Genomic DNA, 18,978 nt, shown 5'->3' on the forward strand with positions numbered 1-18,978 from the left:
CACAACTTCTGTGGGCAGCCTGTTCCAGTGCCTCACCACTCTCTAAATGAAGAATTTCCTCCTAACTTATAACCCAAATCTCCCCTCTTTTTTCCCTCTTGTACAGTCACTATCTGCCTGAGCAAAAAGTTATCTTTTTTTATAAGTTCCTTTTAAGTTTACAGTGACATTTCCCCAGAGCCTTCTCTTCAGGCTCTACACCCCCAAAATATCAAATAAATAAATAATAAAAGGTGTAGTTAAATAAAAAATAAAAGATATAGACTATGTTTCCCCGTGTAGATAAGTTTCCATCTTTCCAATCCTCCGTTCTCAAGAGGAATATAGATGCCACATTCCTAATGCCATGCTGAATCTCCACCTGCCCTGGTATAGAATATTAGAGTCTACCTGAGTAACATGTGCCAGGCACAAAGGAGAGAACTTTGGCCATAGTGTTTTTCCAGTTTGTGTCTCACAAGTATTACAACTAAAATAATTTATTATTCCTTGTTGCTCTGTTCACCTGTGATTTTGTATGTATACCAAATGTCATTTGAAAGTGATCTGGCCTCCCTTCTGTACCCTCTGTGCAAAATTAAATACCTTCCATGATACTCTTTTCACACAATTTTCTATACCTTAAGAAAACAAAGATTCACGGAGAAAGAAGGAAAAAAATAGAGCAGGTTTGCATATGGGACTCTCTTCACTGTAGGCTGATTAAGATTCCCAAGTTAGTGAAGTGAAGGGAGGAGGAAGGGAATCAGATCAGTTTTTGTTAGTAAAGCCTCACTGAAGGTCATGAGACCTTTAGTTTTTCTATTACCCAAGCTTCAAGCAGCAAATAGTCTAAATACATCCTTTAACACAAAACACAGCACCAAACTCCCTTTGTTCAAATATATGACAAAACAAATAAAAAACAAATCAAAACAAAACAACAAAACAACAACAACAAACAGTTAAATTTCTCCACTAAAGGATAGCATGTTCTCATACAATTTCAAAGACAAATTCAGAGAAATTCAAAGAGAACCTATGGCTGCTTTTAGATTTTATTTATTTATTTATTTATTTATTCATTTATGTATTCTCATTCACAGCACCTTTATTCTGCTTTCAAATATCCATTAATCACAAGAAAGTTACAAAGCACTGACAGATGCACGCCTTCTCTCACACAGCCACTGAATGCCTAATATACCATAGCTGTGCTGGTAAGGTAGGAATTCATGCCAGTAGATCACAAATACAATAAGCAAAGAAATACATCCAGAACAAAAATATAGGCAATAACTTTGCTACATGAAAAAGCCAACTGACAACAACAAGCACATTTCTGTAAATCTGAGTAATCTGAACATTCGCCTTTGCTTTAAAGTTTTCAAGATAAAGATATAACTATTTCTAATTGTGTGTGATTTAGAACTGGCACCAGTTATTGCTGATTTATTTTCTGTCATTCCGAGTACACCTCTGTTGTGAATTGCTTCTTTATTAGCCATACTTGCTGTTAAAAGCTAATCTAAATTGTCCACCGATTTCCCATATATGCATAAAACTGCCTAGAATCAATTTTGTTGTCAGAAGCACATAATTGGCAAGCAGTGTAGATGGGCACAAGATCAACCCACAGACAAGTGCAAAGAGAAAAATATACAGACGCGTAAGAGTAAGATATTTTTAAACAAGCAGACATCTGAAGGAAAAACAATAAGCTTCCCATAGCTTTATCATTGTCGTGTACCACAATACTTGTAATAAGAAATCACTGATATTAAAGATTATCACTAGATGCTAACAGTGAATTATTGCATTTGATTTCAATGATTGAAAATTATTGTCTATTACTTTAAATGTACACCTGCTATGTTTTACATATGGTCAGTTAGGCCACTCTCCTGTGCAATTCAGATGGAAAATGTGGATAATAACAGAAGTGTTGATGTACTCACTTGGGAGAAATGTTTATATCCATATAATTCTGGTAAAAGCTACTTGAGGAGACAGAATGTCTCCTCAAATTTCATGCTGACAGTTACCATAAAAGATGGAATATAAGCACACAAAATGGCTATTTTTCTATAAGAAGAGCATTTTCTTTTTGGCTTAAAGGCTCACTAAAATCAAATGTGATATCAGGAAAGAAGTCACTCAAGTCATATTGCTCTTGTCTTCTTCAAGGACTGAATATTTATTGATATGCTTCAAGGAGTCAGCCTGCCATTCTGTTAATATTGCTGGAAAAGAGATGAGTGCAGAGATGAGAAGGAGGAAAGGCAAATAAGGGAGGGATAAAATAATTTAAAAAAAAAAAAAAAAAGAAAAAAAGATCTACAAAAGCTTAAGACTTCCAGCTAAACAAAATCCCTATAGACATTACAATTCCTGACAGCTGCACGAACAAGAATCTGCAATGGCAGTAGCCAGTACTATACAACAGTGAACCATGTAATTTACATCTTAGTGAAATTAAACATAGTATAATGGTTTAGCTTCCAGGCAACAATACTATTAAATTTGCTGTAGCAGATTATGACATCATCTGAAACCCCAGGATATACTTTCAAGCTAGCTATTTTCCTTGCAATATCTACTGTTTTTCTGGTTAGTTTTTCATTTAATTCATTGCAAGGATTATATTTTTCAATGGCTGCACATGCCATCCAAAATTATGGCTCTCAAATATCTGTGATCCAAAATAATGTCACTTAGGGAATAGAAGTGATTTTATTGTAGAGGGAAAACATGCAGATGTTAGTAAATTACTTGATATCACTCAAACAATACTTGATATGCTAGTAATGCTAGTAATGAGTCTTTTCCTGACTTCTATTACCCAAGATATTATTTCTCTTATATTCTAGGTGTTTTTCCAACATGTGCTTCTGAAATTTCTATGCTTGTAAATTCCTACTGGTATTTAATTGCCTACTAATTCATACTGGAACTACTAGGAAGGAGCTAAGGAACTGGGATGCAAAGCAAATAAGCAGATTGGACATGAGGAATCTGTTGAGGACCCTCGATGACCCTAGGTCTTGAGGACCCTAAAAATGAAAGCATGGATTTTCCCTCTTGACCACATCAACTTGAAGGGTTTTCTATGATCAGGGTATCACAAGTGATTGCCTCAGCTGCTCAATGGGTTGGGCTCTGCTTGTCTGATAGCCTGCCAGAAGTAGTTATACAACACGAATATTTGGAAATGATAGGGCAAACCACAGTAAAATGCATAGTCCTGCATTGACAAGAATAGTCATTAATATTATGTCCCCCTAAAATGTATATACATGCTTAAATACTCATTCATGTGAATCTACTCAGGGAGCAATGCTGAGTATATATGTAGAAATTTAGTACAGCTTCTCTTCTTTTAACACATTAATAATCAGAAATGTCTAAAATCAGCAACACCTAACTCAACAAATTTGCCATCCTCATCCTTTGGTTTTGTTCCATAAACTAAAGAAAAGCATGACAAAGAAAATATGTACAAAGTATTGGAACTTTTCCAATTTACTCAAGTCTCTATCTCTACATACAATACCTATCACATTTCATGCAAATATATAACTTGTAATATTTACCTGAATTGCATAAAATTTATATGTATGACAATTTCCCTTTATCTTTCTAATCAAAACACTGAACTGATTTATTTTTACACTTATATAAAGACTCTAATCTGCTGGAATACACCAGTAGACTTCAAGTTCTAAGTGCTGAGAATTTAAAAGTGAGGGAGAGTATGCATATTCCAGAAGAGCATAGTAGCATAAAGGGAGTATGTGGAGAACTCTCATCCATAGTTTATAGAAATCATGAAATAGTTTAACAAATTTCTATTTTAAAAATAAATTATTTCTTTAATTCTTGCTTTATTTTTTTTGGGGAGAAGAGGAAAATAATTAAGATTAATATTACTACCTTTGAAATATTACATTACTGTAAAGATTTCTAATATTAAAAGTTGTTCTCCAGGCACCAAAGCCAAGAATTAAAATAATTGTTTCTTCCCCTGAATCCTAAATTTTATGTGATAAAAAGAGACGTTACTGATTTAAATAGCAGCATATTACAAACACGTGCTGTGACTCAACAGAAATACAACAGAAGTTAAAAGCAAGATTTTCTTCTGACAAAAGAAAATCTATACTTTCTACATTTAATAATTTTTCTCTTCCTGTTGATTTCAGCAGCACTTGCACATACCAGCAACCACAATATGGAGTTGTTTCTTTGTTTGTTTGTTTTTGTTTTGTTTTTCTGTGAATTCTATCAGGGTGACTCTGAATAAGAAAAAAAAAAAAAAAAAAAAAAAAAGTAAAAATTCCTCACTGACAGCTAGATTAGGAAGATTGTGTTTCTTAATTTTTGGTGAAAAATAGACATTCTAAAAATACTTGCTCTTTAAAGATACACAGTTCACTAATGCATATCCAAGTTAGTAGCATACATATTTGATAAAAATCTCATTAAATTCTTGATAATATAAGGTGGATACTCCACATCTATTAGACTTTGGAACTTTATTTATACATCCTGGAAATCAAGGGCATGAAGAAAATTTATCATTCATAAGATGTGAAAACTTTGTCTTATTTTCTATTGAATGCAAAATGCAAAAGCATTTGCAAGTGTCCCTTTAATGATCTTAGTATTACGACTAAAGGGTAGTCATAACAGAAACTAGAGACTAAACATACATGAGAATTTTGAGCACACAGGTTTTGATTTTACATTAACTTTATTAGAGTCTATGTCATCTGTTCTGTCTCCTGAACATGATCCTAAATCACTGCTTGCTCCAAATAACTGTGTAACTTGACTATATGTGATTCAGCATTTATTTTTTTCCTCTATATCATCTCTTGGTTTAACTTAAGTATAGGAACTAAGGGGGAAGAAAAAAACAAAACAAAAAACAACAACAACACAAAAACACTTTTTGGATGGGGCTGTGAAGATAGGCTACTAGCTCTCCATGTCATTTCTGACTGGCAGATAACAGATTTGACCTTGATAACAGATTTGTGTTTTCAGTGCCAGGAGTCTACAGACCCAGTCTTCATTACCATTGAATAAGTATAACAAAAGTCGATCCCCATTTCTTCGATGTGTTTGACCAATCCTAATGCCTTAATTTGGTTCATTAATTAGCTGCATGTAGGTATATTTTTCCCCTTCAGTGATCACTTATCAGAGAAGTATTTAATCAAATGTACACTCTCTTTCATCACTGAATTCAAGGTATTAGGCCACTCTGTAGATAGTTTGCCTTTTGCTCATAGTATTGTGAAAATAATGAAAACTCAAGTGTATCCATAGACTGCTGGGAATTTGTATATTCAACAATATAGTTTTCTGCTTTTTCCAAAGTTTTCTGTTACGTGTAAAATATTTTTTTCTAAGTAACGTCAGTATTTGACAGGTAAGCAGATGTATTCACATTTTTGCATGCCAGAGATTATATGTTATTAATCCATTGGTTTCTAATAAAATTAGTAAGAAGCAACTCCTGGTAAGTTCTCAACTACCTTTAAATTTGTTAGATGCTTTATAGTAATGCTTTTAAATATCACATTCAGGAGAGTGGTGGAATTAGGGTCATATCAGGTAGAAAAAAAAAAACACACAAATGAAGATATGCTCTAGGAATACACCTAAAGTAAGATTTAGACTGGTGGTAGCCTAAAGACAGCCCCTTTTCAGTATACATGGGGTCTTTGAGTATTAGCTATCTCACTTTGCAAAACCAGTTCTATTGTGCTGTACCACTGTGGCAAAACACATGACTTTTCTGCCTTCTGCACAACGAAAGGTAAATTGATCTCTGTATAGAACTGCCTTTTCCAAACTGGTCTTAGTTGTTCAAGCAATGCAAAAACACTGTATGTGCAAAGGACAGCAGGTCAGTGTTTTCTGCATCTTCTGAGACCAGCAAGATACCTTGCAGTTCTTGCAGCTGCCACTGTTACCTAAGTAACTGCAGCTGATGGATCCATTCTTGTACTACGACTTCTTTCACCAGCTAAGTATAGTTTCTACATAAAAAGAAATGCTTGTAGATAGAAACAGTGCAGTGACTCATAAAAAACTGAGTATTGCAATCTTGTCAACAAAACTTCCATTGAGGTTTATTTTCCTCATCTGAATCTACACCAAAGTTAAACTGAACACATAAATTCCAGGGATTAATATGGAATTCACCACTGTTCCATCTCTATCATTAGTTCATCCACTTTTCTTTGATAGTACCAAATTCCCAGTTCCTAGTATAATATAATAATGGTGATGATGATGATGATGATAAATCTATCCAAGGTGGTGAAGAAATAATTACTTTACTTAAGTTTCCTAGAAAGGCAGGTAGTGCCTTTCTAGCCCATTGCATAAATATAGAGTAATTGAAAATTGAGAAAAGAAACAAATACATGTATGAGACACTGATGGTCAGGTAACTCTTTTGATTATTATCCATAAAGTTGCTTCTAAGCAGACTTTAAAGAGATCCAAAAGCAGACACATATAAATAGTGAAAACAATGGCCATAATCAAAACCCCAAGGAACTGATCACTAGGTCCCCTTCTCTTCTAGCTCCCTCAGTGCAAGCAACACAGCATACTGTTATTTCATTAATTCTATGATATTTTCTCCCTTATTTCATTTATTCTTTTATAGCTGTTGATATTGAAACTGATGTTTGAAAAAGCTAGTGAGTTGATTAATAGGTATTTTATATGTCTGGTATCTACTCATAAAAGACGGGTAAACTTATTTCAATTATCATACCACCAACAAGGATGCAATCTGTTCAAAATGGCTGTTTACGAATGGCTGCTTTGGGTAATGGTTGTTTTCTTTGTGTGGGAAATGAAATATCATATTATTAAACAGAGATATTCAGAATGGTGTGCCAACTTATCCATCTTTCTGATGTTTATAGGTTTAATTTTTTATAATGTTTATTTTATTTTATGGGTCCAAATGTTAAAGTATCACTTATTTGGAAGGATCTAATTTCTTTTATTTTTGTTTTAATGACCCTGAATATTATCATCCATGAATTCATGTGCAATCAGTGGAAAAAAAAAAAAAAAAAAAAAAAAAAGTGGTAGGTACTTTATTAATTCTGTTTTGTTTTGTTTTTAGGTGAACTATCCAAGCATTTACACACATGACTAAGGCTGTCTTATTTGCTAGTTTTGTTTTAACAATTTACTCAAATTGTTAAACTTGATAAACTCAAAATTCCTTATGTGTAAGAAATAAAGAAGTGCACATGTAAGACAGAATGGGTGAAAGGGAAGATATGAATGTGGTAAAGACTTTACAAAAAAGATAATTACAAAGTATGTTAGATATATAAAATAGTGGCAGAAAGCACTACAATACAAATTATTCCTCCCAGAATTTATTAGAGAACAAATTTTTACTTTTGGAAACAGGAACCATTACACAATATTTTTATCAGTTTCACTAAATAATATTTTGTAGGCTAAATATATCAGAACAGATTGATACTTTGTTCTGTCTCAGATACTCAGGTATTTAAGCCTATAATAAGCAGATTTGACTTTCTTTTCAAACAATTTTGAGGAATATGAGAGGAAAGTGTATCTCTTCAAATCTTAAAAGGGTATTGAAATATGAAGTTTTATAAAAATTGTTAACAGCAATAAAAAATAAAGTTTTTCACAGATGATAATTGATAAGGAAGACAGTTTCTAACTGATATCACATAGATATCTCTGATATCCCAATGAGTGAAAATTTCTTGCTGCCTCTATAAAACTATATAACTATAAAACATATAGACCACAGAACTGCTAAGCAAACTAGTTTGAATTTGCAAACTATTCATAGGGAGTGCCTTCCTTCAGATCCAGAAGGCTTGAGAAGTTTGAAGAGTTTGAAGAGGTTTGTGTGAAAATCTACCCCTGTGTATTTTCACCAGCTTAGTGTACCAAACTTGCTTACTACTTCTGTTTTCTGCTCTCTTATAACAGTTATCAGTTTTTACCAGCACTATGGAGCGGCTGCAGCTTTTCATAGTAAATATGGTTGTAGTTCTTCAGGTTGTAGTTCTTTATGGTTGTAGTTCTTCAGATACCATCTGATTCCCTCTCACATAGCTGTTCCTACATTACTTGGTTCTTGTTATGCTTCGGCTTTTCACCAACAATTTTCACCAACAGAGCAATAGATCAAAGTTTTTCATGAGCAACAGTAATTCTGGTTACCTAAGATTAAATAGCCTAAGGGAAACTTTTTTTTTTTTTTTTTTTTTTTTTTTTTTTTTTTTTTAAGCACTGAAATCTCTATATCTAAAATTAGGCCAGTGTCTGAATGTCTCATGTCACTTTGAATTCTGCCTTTGAAAACCTTATTTTTAGTTCCAGTCCTGCAAATTTCTCCTTGTAGTTGTAATGTGGAAGTATTAGGAAGCCTTACTGACTTCACTAATGATTTCTTGAGCTCCAATGACTTCAGGTACAAAGGCTACATAAAATGTTATATCTTTTCCTCTTGGATAAGGCTAAATAATTTTGGTTTTGGTTTCTGATATGAAATTAATGAGAATTTTAGTCTATACTACATAGACAAACATGCTGGAAGGGCAATGAAAGGAGGTAAATAGGACAATTTAAAAACAAGCAGAGAATTGGATTCATTAAATTTATTAGGTGAAACAATTTAATGAAGAAAAATACTAATTAAATTATTAAAATCTAGATTGCAAGTAGTAATTAAAAAGACAGTTGCTATGCAACCAAAAGTTTTTTTTTTTTTTTTTTTTTTTTTTTTTTTTTTTTTTGTGACAGAGTGCAAAAATATATTTGTTAAGTATGTTGGTATTTTGCTTTGACCTTTTTCAGTCACACACCTGCCCAGACTGTCTGTAAATGCATCTTTTAGAACGATAACATAAAAAATATCTTCAGGATTAATAAGGAAAAACAGTCTATTTGATTCAGTTAATGACTTTTTTTGTGTTCAAAAGGTTAAAAGTAAGGAATTTATGACATAAAAATAAATACATATATATATATAATTATGTATATGTATATGTTTTTTATGTTAATGTTTCATCATCTCAAAAGGATTAACTTCTATCCCAAATACAGGGCTTGATCCTATAAAACGTAGGAACATTAATTTTCATAATGTAGTGTATGAGATAACCCTACTCTATCCTGAAACAACAGTTAAATCCAATACTTTTATCAGAAACATAACCAGCTGTTGTTCATAATGACTAAGGGCAATTTGTAATTGTCTTGGAAAAATGGGGGACAAATTTTCTTATTTTGGAATACCTACACTAAGATGCAGCTTGATTTCTGTTAGAATTTCTATTTTTACACATAAAGATCTCTGATGCTATTATCTTATATAAAGTCAAGAGGGGACCAATGTACATATAAACAGTATCTGAGAAATAATTTTGTGTCAGTTGGAGAATTTCAAAATGTCTTGGTCCACTGTGCAATGCAAATGGGAAGAAGATGTGCCTAGAGAAGTTGCAGATGCCCCACCCCTGGAAGTGCTCAAGGTCATACTGGATGAAGCTTTGAGCAACATGGTCTAGTGGAAGGTGTCCATGCCCATGGCAGGGGGTTTGGAAGTAGATGATCATTGAAGTTTCTTCCAACCAAAACCATTCTATGATTTTATGATCTGGTTTGCTGAATCTTAAACTCTGCATCTTGTGGTAAGGCACAGTATATCACAAGCTGGTATTAATCTGCTGTGAGACAGTTCTGCCTGTGTCCTTCATTTCTCAGGGCTGATTACCTTGAACTCTGCTTTAATTCCCATTAGTCCTGCATTTAAATCACTAATACCATGGAAATGACAAGAAACCTGATGTGGATATAATCAATCAGCTTCAGACCAATGTTAGATCACCACCACCATCCTCTGCCCAGGAGCAAAGGACTTGTTATCTGTTAAATCCCAGTTTCTGCACCGTTTCTTGCTTCTTGTTTGTACTTTGAATTTCCAGTAAGAGAGGGGAGAAACAATGATTCACTTGGGAATGTACTTAGTGACCTGAAAAATTCTGTCCTGTTTAGCCAAAATGGAAGTTTTTCAGATATGCAGTCCTATAGAATTTTTCTTCCTATTTCTTATGACTATTGCAGAAGGTAATTTAGACTGTACTATCCTACAAAGACATAAACACATCCTGACAACATGAAGCTCTACAGCTAAAGTTAAATATTGTGAATATTTTCTACTGTTATATTAAATGAGCAATTATTGATAGAGTAAGATTACTGTAATACAGCACTCCAAAATTATTGTCATAATATTGAAATTAAAAAATAATTTTTGAAAGGATATGTTAAAAAAGTTAATCTTTTTCTCCAGAAAACTTCATTGAAACAATTATGATTCTCAACACTACAATATAAATGTTAATGAGTGGAAATGAGGTATAAGTACAACACAAAATGCTAATTATAATTTGTGTAACCTTATAAACCCTGTTTTGTTGCAAATCCATCTAGATAAGACAGATTCAATACTAACATTAGTATACAGTACCTTCTTTCTGCTTTGGCTTCAAGAAAACTGTAGAGATCTGCAAGTACAAATGACTGTTTTCTACTGCCTAGTGAAGCTATGTTTCCTTAAAATCTTTCTGTTTTCTTTGGACCCAGATCATACTCAAGTACAACATACAGGCAAATTCAGCCTTGAAAGATACTTGTAATATGATGTTATACTTCAGAATTATTTGTAAACTAAGAAACATTGTTGATTTTACATTAATATTTTATCCATCAAACAAACTGCTGACAAGAAACAGACTGTAAAATTTCACTGTAACCACTATAGGGAATGACTACCAGACACAAATCATAAGAATCACAGTAACAATCTTAAATATGCTACTTAATGGGGTATGCTACTTAAATCAATAAAATCAGTTTCCTACCTCAACTTTGTGAATTCCAACTCCTGTTAAAATAGAGAGAAAGAAAAGGATTTTCTCAGAAGAAAGCAGAGAGGAAGAATTTTTTTAGCAAATACTTCACTGAAAACAAAGTGGTTAATTTGATAGCAAGGAAAATTTCATCAACTAAAAAGTTTCCTTATATCAACACAATAAATTAAATACTTTTTTTTTTTTTTTTCTCCTTTCTGTATTTTCTTTCACAATCTGTAAAAAGTTTTAATAATTTATTTAAAAATTCCTGGTAACACCAGGACATACAAATTGAGGTATATATATATATATATATATATATATATATATTTCCTATATACAAAGGAAAAGGGAAATAATGAATAGAAAATAATAGAATGTGAAACCAGATTTGTAGTTGAAAAAATAAATGGAAAAAAAAAAAAAAAAAAAAACATAACAGTTTTAGCCTAAACATACTTCTAACCTACTACATGCCTTCAGATTTATTCATATCTTGGAATATATGGTCAGGAAAGAGAAAATGTAACATAAAAAAAAAATAATAAAATATGTGTGGAGGTGAAATATAATTTACTACAAGCTGCAAACAATTTAAAGGGATTTTCAGAAGGATTTAAATTTGATTACCTACTTAAGTTTCCTGGCCTATTTAGCAGATAAAATACTATTGCTATAAAAAGCTTATTCTCTCATATTTAGCTACTTAATAAAATCATAAAGAATTCCTAATGAGGAATGAGGAAAAGTTGTAAAGCAAGCACAAGTCTTGGTCAGAACAAAATATGGTTATACAAATTAGCATTTAAATCTCCCCATTTGGATGTCATTGGACTCTAACAAATATCAGGACACCAATATCTAATTTCATCTTTAAAACCTCGAACTTAGTTTGACAACTTTATCATGTATTCCTGGGGTTTTAGTTTTGTAGAGGCTAAAAGTATTATTTAACTCTTTTTATTTCTAATATTTGTTTTCAGATCAGAAAACTAGAAACTGGAATGCCTGGTTTAACACATTTTATGGGGGATTTAGAATATATATAAAATAATAACAATAATTAAAAAAAAAAAAAAAGACAAATTTGCTATAGATTACTTCAGGTGTTATTAAATGACTGGATGGAACCTCTACACAGCAAAATAACAAAAAGCAAAACCACAACACATGTAATCTTGTAACTGTAAACATAAACAATTATTTCTATTTACTTAATTTTCTTGTGAAGCAACAGCTTATACTTGACAACTTCAAATCCAATTTTTGGACTGTAGTTTGCAACAAATTATTGTAATTTTATTTTCTGTAAGACAGCGTCCTGCAAAAATAGTGTGCAGAAGGTTCAGACTTCTGCAGAAAAACACTTCATATTAACATTTAAATAAAATAGGTGAAGATTGCCATCTTTCCTGTTAACATCTCTGCAGGAGACCAATAAAAACCCTCTTCCTTTGTATGATTCACTGATTCAATTTAAGTTGAGGTGTAACAATGTCAGAAAAAAATCATCAAAAACTCAAGAAAAGGAGCAAGTTTGTGGAATTAGAATTTCATATTATTGATGGAACCTCTGCTAATCTTCTCATTTTTAAAGCTTAATCTTGTCACTTCTATTCAAATTATTGTTTAGGCTCAATGTTATTTTTCCTCACCTAATAACATCTTTATTTTACTGAGTGTTTGGGATTTTATACGTTTATATGACTTTATTTTATTTTATTTTATTTTATTTTATTTTATTTTATTTTATTTTATTTTATTTTATTTTATTTTATTTTATTTTATTTTATTTTATTTTATTTTATTTTATTTATTTTCCTGAAATGCATTCTATATTCTTTAAAAAACCCTTTTCATAAGGCTGAGAAGGTGTCTGAATATCTGGGCAAATAAGTGATGCAAAATCCTGCAGACTTTACTAATCTTTTACCAACTTTCTTTGCTGTGCAATTCTATTTTTTTTTTCAAATTATAATTGTAGGATTTATAGTTATTTCTGTTTACAGTTGATAGGATTTAGGAGTTTGTTTGTTTGTTTGTTTGTTTGTTTTTTAACTTTGAAATGTGTCAGCTCATTATTTCATTTATTTTATTTTATTTTACTTTAGATATCCATATCCATTGGTGTCAGTATTGCAGTGAGTTTTGCAAAATTAGTTATTGGTGGAACATTGTACACACATTAGGTAGATCACAATTTATGACAAATCTGGATCATAATACAACACTGTTAGAAACAATTTAGGAGAAATTGCCACCAAACAAAGAATGAGATCATCTTATCATCTTTTTAAGATAGCATCCTGTATTAAAGATTTTAAAAATAAATAAACTAAAAAATACTAAGGTCAATAGTACAGTGCTTGACGGAAAGGTAGGGTGATCTATAGTGAAGAAGTTTTTTACAGAGAGATCAGTGACACTTAAAAGATTTGTAGCTCAGTTGTACACAAACCTTGGTCTTATGCCAGCCACAGTAGGAATATAAAATTATTGTCTATATATTGCTACATATAAGAAATTATAAATTGAAAGAAATACTAAGTAGACCAATGCCACATTTATTTATTTATTTATTTATCTTCCTGTGATGAAAACATATCAGATTATCGTGAGTGAAAAAACTCTTCTGAACAACTCAGGATTCTTCTCTCCTTCCTTTTTCACTCCAGCACATATTTTAATATTGATTTAGCCTGAGACAGACTCTTTATTTTTTTTTATTTATTTCGCAGACGACCATTCTTCAGGCTTAGTCAGATCAGCCAGAAAACTGCAGGTGGAAAGCTGAAGAAAGCAAGCTTAATCTCAAGTGAATGTTTATTTCTTTATATTTCTCTTGCATAGGGTAGGGTGACTATCTCTTCTCCTATGTTGTGCCATTATTACGGAGTGTCACAGAACTTTTATTCTGGTTCATTAAGTTACTGAAGTAGCTTCAGAAGAAAACTTGCCTTTAAGGAACAATTTTAATACTTTATTTGCTCTGTTATTGGAATATGGACCATCAGAGCTTTATTGTCTATGAGATTAGATTAAGATTTGGGTAATTAGCATTTTTTAAAGATTAAAAATACATACAGCTTTAAGTTTTCTAGATTGTGAGGCCTTGAATGATCTGATCTTTGCTGCCTATTTTCAGTTCAATACTTGCTCTTTTTGTGATCCAATCTGCTCTGTTTAATGGAGTATTTTGTACTCCATTTGTAAATGTAAATGTAAATTTGTAAATATGTAAAAGATAAGTAAATATTGGTTAATCTTTGATTCACTAAGGAGCCATAAAAACTTTTGGGCTACTGTTTCTGCACCACGATCATGTGCTTATATTTAAATCTGTGTTTACGGTATCAGTTTGCTTTCATGACTTTATGTAACCATGTTCTTGTTCTTGTGACTTCATCATCACAATTCCAGTGAAATTTTGCTGAGGATGTTTTTAACCGTACTAACTCTACATAGGAAACACGTTCCTTGAGATAATATTTTATTAACTCTGTTGTGACTTCTCTTTACATACAGAGAAACAATCAAGAGATTCATCTGTTACTCAACTCATTCTTTTCTATTACCCAACTCATCCTCTTCATGCAAGGAGACAAATCAGTATGGTAATGTAGTGAGTTCAAATCAAACTTTTTTTTTTTTTTTTTTTTTTTTTTTTTTTTTTTTAAATTTGGATGGGAAGCATTAAGGAGGTAATGGAATACATGGAATCTTTCAATACATTGAAAGATTCTAGAATATAGTATTAGAAATAGATTATTAGAAATATTTTAGAATGTAGTATTAGAAATATAAATATACATACATAAATTGCATAGACGTATGTAAAACATATGCATATATGTTTTAAATTGTATGTAAGAACATAAAACTTGATCTTTCCTGCAACAGGCCCTCTTAGTCACACATCCTGACAGAAGAAATAAAACAACAGATGGTGGATGTTAATATATCAGCTTAATGGTTATAGTTATACGGTTATACACTAGGTGAACTGTATTGTTTTGTTCAAGTTTCTTTGAAGTAAATGATAGTCAGCCTTACTTCAGCCTACTAGTTATTCTACTTTTTTCTACAGAAAATATTGTTGGCCACAATTCCAATTGTCCTGGCTAGTAATACTGACTTCATGGGACATACATACATATTTTTTGAGCTTAATTCTTTTTCATTACAACACAAACTGCAATAAAATTATTGGCAATTTGGAACTCTAAACAAAGCAATGCTTCTTTAGAATAAAATAATGTTTTTTCCCTACTACACCCTGAAAAAAAAGTATTTATTTTACAACTTATATCTAATTATTATTTCTTCATCACATTATAAATACAAACTTAAACACTATTCACATTAGTAAATAAGGTTGAAAATCAAAAAATATTGTTGAGAAGTTTAAAATAATGAATGAGGAAAACTCCAAGTGGAGTTTTTCCACTGGAGTTAATCCACTGAAAATTAATAATCTCTCCTTGCTTTTTCTTTTTCACTTTCTTTTTCCTTCTTTTAATTTGTTTGTTTGTTTGTTTGTTTGTTTTGTTTTTCTTCTTTCTTTCTTTCCTTTTTCTTTTTTTTATTTTCCTCTTTCTTTTTTTTTTTTGCTTTATTAGTTTACTTTTTATAATCAACTATAAAAGTTAGTGGAGAGGTTCATTTTGGCTAATATTTGACTAAGTATAAATTCTTGTGTAATCTGACCTGTTTGTTATAAAGATAGCATCTATAATCAGTGACTAAAAAGAAGGAAATAGGATCCTAATGTTTTTGTAGTATCAACCAACTTTTAATAATTAAAATATAAATGCATAACATATATTTATATATATATTAATAAATACTATATTTATATATAAACGTATTAACAAATAGTATATATTCATTATATATTCATGACACCAAACTTGGAGGAGTTGTGGACTCAAATGAGGGTGTAAAGGCCTTACAGAGGGATCTGGACAGGTTGGAGAGCTGGGCGATCACCAACCGCATGAAGTTCAATAAGAGCAAGTGCCGGGTCCTGCACCTGGGACGGGGAAACCCTGGCTGCATGTACAGACTGGGTGATGAGACGCTGGAGAGCAGCCTAGAAGAGAGGGATCTGGGAGTCGTGGTAGACAGCAAGTTGAATATGAGCCAGCAGTGTGCCCTGGCAGCCAGGAGGGCCAATCGTGTCCTGGGGTGCATCAAGCACGGCATCGCTAGTAGGTCAAGGGAGGTGATTGTCCCGCTCTACTCTGCGCTGGTGCGGCCTCACCTCGAGTACTGTGTGCAGTTCTGGGCACCACAGTATAAAAAGGACATGAAATTGTTGGAAAGTGTCCAGAGGAGGGCTACGAAGATAGTGAAAGGCCTTGAGGGGAAGACATACGAGGAACGGCTGAGGTCACTGGGCCTGTTCAGCCTGGAGAAGAGGAGGCTGAGGGGAGACCTCATCACAGTCTACAACTTCCTCGTAAGGGGGTGTCTGGAGACCTTTTCTCCATTAACACTAGTGACAGGACCCGCGGGAATGGGGTTAAGCTGAGGCAGGGGAAATTTAGGCTGGACGTCAGGAGGGGGTTCTTCACAGAGAGGGTGGTTGCACACTGGAACAGGCTCCCCAGGGAAGTGGTCACTGCACCGAGCCTGTCTGAATTTAAGAAGAGATTGGACTGTGCACTTAGTCACATGGTCTGAACTTTTGGGTAGACCTGTGCGGTGTCAAGAGTTGGACTTGATGATCCTTAAGGGTCCCTTCCAACTCAGGATATTCTATGATTCTATGATTCTATGATTATACAAAATATATTTCATATTAACATATATAAATATATTAATATTTATAAATATACAAATATATATTTATAAATACATAAATCTATATTTTTATGAATATATAAATAGTTTCTAAGTTTGGATAACTGCCAGAATTACAATATGTAGGTCATTACCTTTTTAAAAGATTATTATCCTCTAACTTATGTTAAAGCTGGAGACAGACCTTTTAGCCACCAGAGAAGCTATGTGGAGACATTTTTTGGAATATCATAGGCATATATTAAAAAAAAAAAAAAAAAAAAAAAAAAAAAAGACAAAATAATGCTTCCAATAGAAAAGCGTTTATATATTGATAAGCCATTAAAATTTGAATTTTACAAGATATGTACATTTTCTAAATTTTGTTAAAATATTTATCTTATTTGTGTCTTAGTTACACACCTAGATTTTATTTACTGATTTATTTTTAAATACTGTAGATGACATGAAAATATAACAAGTTGTGTTTCTCAAAGCAGTGTTTTAAGTATCAAGACAAATTTGCAAGCTTGTTTAGATTAAACAAAAGAGAAAGAGTAATAATAATAATACAAAAATAAACACACAATCTTTTCAGTTAGTAAAAAACAAAAACAAAAACAAAACAAAACAAACAAAAAAACCAGGATCCCCTTAGAAAATAAAATAACAAAGTATAATCAGTGATAAGAAAAATTTTTAGTTTTCTTCTGAAAGTGAGTTAGAGCTCTGAGCAGACCCTATTTGCGTTCCCAGTGTTTTGAGCAAAGTTATTTGTTTTACTTATGTATTTCGATGCTTTAATGATAAACATGGCAAATATAAAATGTTTTAGTATTTATTTTTTTTTTTAGTCTCATATCTGTAATAAAGCCTTTCAAAATGTAAGAGAAAAGCAACCTCTAGAAACTCTTGTAATTTTAGCATCTAATCTCTGTAATTTATGATGGAGATTAACTGATTTTCTTTTTCTATAAATTTACATAAAATGTAGTCAAACTTCTGAAAATGTGCTCCAGTAAAACTAGTTTCCACTTCCAGAAGGACTACTTTTTTTTTTTTTTTTTTCTAACACAACATATTCTTGGATATTTTCATTTCTCCTAGTCTATGTTGCCTTATAAAAAAATATGGACATTTTTGATGTAGTTTGATACCGTTTTTATCAGTGATAAATCACCAATCACCTCTTTGCCTTAACATAATTTCTAGGAAGATCTGCTTTGTTTTGGTTTTGATTTGTTTTGATTCAGATCTCTAGATCACATGTGTGGAGAGATGTTCCTTATCTCAGGTACAGCACGAGTCAGTGTTTGCATAGTGGGCTTGCATAAGCACATTATACACGGGAACTTGTGACATTAATGTGATAGCCTAAACAATGTCCACCTCACAGACATCAAAGGACTATCCAATTTATGGATGACCAAATACCCTAAACATATTTAGTTTTATTTTCAGGCCTTTGAGTAAAAAATATTTCTCGTGTTATCCTGCAATAAGTACAGAGTTTCAGTCCCACAAATGGAGTGCCTCAACATCAGCTCAGGATAACTCTCACTGGCTGGTCCAATGAAGGAGATGTTTGACATTATGATGGAGAATATGAAAGGTCAACAAAAATATGAAAGATGTGTAGATTAATCATTAACCATATTCTGCCTTGTCTGCAACATGTACATGGCTTTTCCATTTCCTTTTTTTCCATTTCTTTTTTTCCCTGTAATATTCCCAATTTTAATTGTTCACATTCTGCTCAGGCTTAATAACACCAGCAATCAGTTTGTGTAGTTAAAATAAAATCCCTCAAACTTACTCCACAGTCTGTTGCCATTTTATTATCTGATATCTTAAGAACACTTGTCATACAAGAGGACAAGAGGAAAAAAGATGTTTGTATTTGCAGTTATACCCTACCAGAACATGTATGTGCCCCATGTTAGACAAAAAAAAAAAAAAAAAAAAGATGAAATCTCTCAAGTACAAAACTGAAAAAGACAATTTGGTATAAAAAAGATTACTGTGTGATTCAAAATGCGGAAGAAAATCAGATTCATCTAACCAAATTTCACTTAAGAGCAGCCTTGTTTTGCCTTGCCTTCCCTGCCGCATCCCAGCATTTCCAACCCCTTCCCTCCCCTTCCTCCTTGCCGTTCCCCTTTCCTCTTGTACTTGCCCTTTCCTTTTTTTTTTTTTTTTTTCCTTCCTTTCCAAAGGAAAGTCTTGCAAATAAAGAAAATTAGAGTGTTTGATTGTTACTCATGTTGTG

At 32.3% G+C, this 18,978-nt stretch overlaps 1 protein-coding gene across 15 annotated transcripts in view; it reads right to left on the reverse strand.

Moving 5' to 3' along the window:
* The window catches only part of PTPRD (protein tyrosine phosphatase receptor type D), a 1,303,784-nt gene that overhangs the window by 650,058 nt on the left and 634,748 nt on the right, over window positions 1-18,978 (reverse strand). For all 15 annotated transcript variants that reach the window (XM_084505446.1, XM_084505445.1, XM_084505434.1 and 12 more), the window contains exon 8: window positions 10,935-10,957. The gene's annotated coding sequence lies outside the window, so the exon portion shown is untranslated. The remainder of the gene's footprint in view (window positions 1-10,934; window positions 10,958-18,978) is intronic.

Source organism: Aythya ferina, assembly GCF_964211825.1.
Source record: "Aythya ferina genome assembly, chromosome: Z".
In the NCBI taxonomy this organism is placed as follows: domain Eukaryota; kingdom Metazoa; phylum Chordata; class Aves; order Anseriformes; family Anatidae; genus Aythya; species Aythya ferina.